Here is a 4,433-nt window from a genome sequence, read left to right as displayed (position 1 = left end):
TAAAGTCAAGTCAAGAAATATTTGGAAAATGTATCTATTCCTAGCAAAACAGATTTCTTCAAATTCTTGCTATAATGGAGGTTGGGGGGAAGGAACCATCTTTCTACAAAACACAGTCCCAAAAGTCCAGTGTTGATTTTTTTTGTTAGTTTTTCAAGTGAGGGAAAAAAACTAAATTATGCTCCCTTGAGATACTTAATTCCAAAAGAATGAGGATAGTTTCTCAACGCAACAGAATTTATTTTACTTCTTTATCTTCAAGATAGCTGATCATTTTTACTGTTTTGCTTCAAGAATTTCTTTCCAAGATAAGTTGTAGTCATAATGGCACTTTGTACCTGACGTAACTTTAAAGGTTGGCACCTTGTAGTACCATACCTGTGGTGACCACTGTCAACCACTTCAGTTTAGGGGAGACGAGACCACTAAAGGCAAATCACCTACAGGAAATTAATCCTAACTGAAATGTTAATAACAGTCTTTAATGAAATTCTTTACTCTTTATTCAATTCTCTTAGAGCCTCAAATACTCAGGGACACTGTCATCATTGGCATAGTTCCACCAGCACAATCCAAACATTATTCTGCCTACTATATTCTTCATTGTTGAAAAGTCACACAATAAGAAAAAGACAATTGTCACAATATAGGCAATAAACTACTGCTTAGCAACTCACAGAAATGATAGATGATTATTGTACCAATTCAGAAGAATGAATGGAAAGATTTATTGATTTTTTTCAACCAAAAATTGAGTATTTGACACAACATGGCAGCTTTGGGCTGACCAAAATGACTTCGTGTGTGCTTTTAAAGTAGCATAAATTCAGGATCCTAGATTTGGAGTTATAAGGGCTCTTAGAGGCATCATCCAGTGACTTCATTTTGTAGATGTAGAACTGAATCCAAGTGACTTTCTCAGTTTCATAGAGGAAGTAAGTAGCACAACTAAGATTGGAACCCCAGTCTTTTGACTCCAAATCCAGCATGCTGCCCTCATGCAGATTTTTTTTTTGGTCATGGAAGCTCATGAAGAATATTCATCTAAGGCCAAGAGGGGTTAAGACCTACTCTGGATCTTTTGAGGTACGCGTCAACTTCATGTGGACTGATTGCCCCTTTTGTTGTTACTGTTCTTCAGTTGTTTTCAGTTGTGCCTAATTCTTCATGACCCCAATTGGGGTTTTCATGGCAAAGATACTGCAGTGGTTTGCCATTTCCTTCTCCAGCTTATTTTACAGATGAGGGAACTGAGGCAGACAAGGTTAAGTGCCTCGCTCAGGGTCACACAGCTGGTGTCTGAGGCTGTATTTGAGCTCAGGTCTTCCCGACTCCAGGCTCAGCACTCTACCCATTATACCACCTAGCTGCCCCCTTGTCCATTTAACCAACATATAACCAGTGAGTAGAAGTGACTTTATGAAGCATCTAGCTCAACCTGTCCTTTTTACAGATGATGAAACTGAGATGCAGATGAGGTTGAGTGGTTAGTTCCAAGTTGTGAAGCTAGTTAATTGTAAAACTGAGGCCAGAGTCCACCTCTCACGGGATCGTAGATTGATAGCTAGAAAGGAATTTAGAAGTCATCTAGCCCATCCTGCAGATTGGGAACCTGAGACCCAGGAGGGTCAAAGTGAGCAATTATTAAAGGTAACACTGGTGGTAAGCAGTATGGTCTGGATTTTAACCTAGGACCTCTAACTTCAAATCCAGCACTCTTTTTACCTGCCTCAGTTTCCTCACTGTCAGCTCTTTCTCTGTTGTGCCAGGCCAATGCCTTCTCCTACAGGAACTGGGAGAACCAAATGCAAAAAAACCAGCCCAGTGACAAAGGCAGAATGGGCCTTGCAGTGAATGCTAGGGTTCTTAAATGATTCCTATTTCATCTTGGTGCCAATTCTTTTTCCTTGGGCACACATCCTTGACATTGCAATAGAAGTCAGTAAGGAAATGTTTTGATATGTAAATTTGGATTTCATATTAATGTATTAAAAGCCTTCCTGAAACACCCAGTGAGGTCAAACTATGCTGAGTTTTAGAGGACGAGTATTTGCCTCTACAGACACTAACTCAGTGAGCAAGCCAATCACCACCAAGGCCCAATGCAAAGTAAAAAACCAGAACTCTGGCAAGTGTAGGCCTCAGAAGGCACAAAGAGAAGGCATCTTATGCACTCATCTTGACACCAACGACACATCTCCTTTAATACAGTGTACTACTACTAGCTGCAGTTTGAGGGACCTTAATCCCTGTCCTGATATGGACACAAGAAGAAAGAGTCCCAACACCGGATCAGTACTTAGCCCCAAATATGATAGAAAATTAACTTCCCAAACCCTATTTATTCTGAATTAGCCTCCTGGAATTTTAAAATCATTTTATTCAGCTTACAAACCTCATTTCTGAATAGAAACCAATTTTTTTAGGTACCTTCAACAAAGTGAATTTTGAAAAACCAGGAAAACATATGCTACTCTCAGCTTCTATGGGAGAAGGTTTTGGAAATGGGAATGGGAAAAGAAAGAAGAGCTAGAGCTGAAGAATAAGGAAAAGGAAATTGTGAAGGTGATTTGGAGGGGTTCAAACTTAGGAAGAAGGCAAGAGATTGAATCTGGGGGAAAGAAACTTGTAGAAATTTGGAAGAAATTGAAAAAGAAATGGAGAAGAATTTCTAGGTCCAGATTCTACTTCCAGTTTCTATAAGACAAGGTTGAAGGGGAAGTCTCAGGATTAAGGAAGATCAAGGAGAGGTAAGGAATAAAGACATGAAGAGAGTGTCTCAAAGAAAAGATAGTTGGCAAGGCAGGGAAAAGCAAGAAAAGATAAGTAAACAATCAGTAAGGTAAACAAATTAGTAAAGTCAGTTAATCAGTTAACAAGCATTTATTGATCCTACAAAGCAGAGAATTGAAGTAGCTCAAAAGAAACACGAGATGCTCAGATTTAGAGAATCCACCCCAAATGTTCATGCGTACTATCTGTGCCCGAACTGTGGTAGGCCATTCTAAGCTCATACTGCTCTGATCAGCCACAGTCGGACACACTGTAACTTGACTCTAGGATAGTGATGTCATTTTGGTCCTCTTCAAGAACAGCTCCCACCAACCACCTAGTGTTTCCTCTATGCCAGACACTTGGCTAGGCACTGGGCGTACAACAAAAGGCAAAAACATGATCCCTGCCCTCAAGGAGCTCAAAACACATGGGGGAGACAACATGTAAGTAACTAAGTGCATAAAAGATATATACACTGGAAATGGGATATAATCTCAGAGGGAAGGGACTAGCAGCTGGGGGGAGGGCAGGGGGAGGCTAGAAAGACCTCCTGCCCAGGTTCAGGGCTCATCTGAGTCCTGGAGGCATCCAGAGAAGCCAGGAGGTGGACATGAGCAGGCAGAGTATTTCAAGCTTAGGAGACAATTAGTGAAAAGGCCCAAAGTCAAGAGAGTGTCTTGTTTGAGGAACAGCATATGTGTGGTTAGATCATAGAGTTGGGGGCTGGGGATCTGAAGTAAAGGTAGCAAAGGCCCAGGTTGTGAAGGGTTTTGAATGCCACACAAAGGATTGCAATATTTTATCTGTACATTATAGGGAACCAGTGCAGTTTATTGAGGGGAGGGAAGGAGAGGATCAGCCTTCTCTTGGTCAGACCTGCTCTTTAGGAAAATTACCTTGATTAGTAAAATAATAGATAAAACAAATAAGGTCATCTAAAAAGGAAAAGAAATGAGATGTGCTTGTCAAGAGGTTAAAGTTGTTAGTGCATAGTAATAATAAATATTATTAAATATTAAATAAACAATAAATGAAGTTGATAATAGCTAATATTTTTATACTACATACTATGTGCCAGGTATTATTAGCTCAGCTGAGCCTCATAACAACTCTGGGAGGTAGTTGCTACTGTTTTCTCTATTTTATAGGTAATAAAACTGAGGGAAAGAGATGTGATTTGACTATAAAGCTGTGAAGGTCGTAAAGAGTCACTCTCTAGCTAAGTGGTACAAATTTATCTGGGATATGAACTGCACACTGAGAAGGCAACATCTGAGAATGAAATTTGAAATTTTGGACTGACTTAAAATATAAGAATGTCAGACTCCTGGCCAGGGATGGAGGGCATCTAACAGAATTGTTTCAGAATGTTATTTGCCAGGTGTCTCAGAAAACTAATCAAACGAACTTTAAAAAGGATGGAACTAGGTATGGATATGAAATACATGTGATACCACAGAGTATTAGCAATGAAGAAGACTAGCTGTTGAGACACCCAGAAGTTCACAGAAGACAAAATCCAAGAAAAAGGCCAGCCTCAAAATCAGTGGCTGCGGGGATCTATAGGCATCTATTGCATAGAGTTTAATCTACAAGCAAAATGAATAAGAGATCCTAATTCTAGGAGGAAAGTTTCACCTCATTGGTATTATGAAGAC

At 39.8% G+C, this 4,433-nt stretch overlaps 1 pseudogene; it reads right to left on the bottom strand.

The window, feature by feature from the left end:
• Positions 1 to 257: 257 nt before the first annotated feature.
• Positions 258 to 771, bottom strand: LOC118837133 (annotated as a pseudogene).
• Between the last annotated feature and the right edge of the window lie 3,662 nt (positions 772 to 4,433).

The sequence above is a fragment of the Trichosurus vulpecula genome, chromosome 2, assembly GCF_011100635.1.
Source record: "Trichosurus vulpecula isolate mTriVul1 chromosome 2, mTriVul1.pri, whole genome shotgun sequence".
NCBI lineage: Eukaryota > Metazoa > Chordata > Mammalia > Diprotodontia > Phalangeridae > Trichosurus > Trichosurus vulpecula.
The sequence above is the reverse complement of the archived record's forward strand: the minus strand, read 5'-3'. Positions and strand labels throughout refer to the sequence as shown.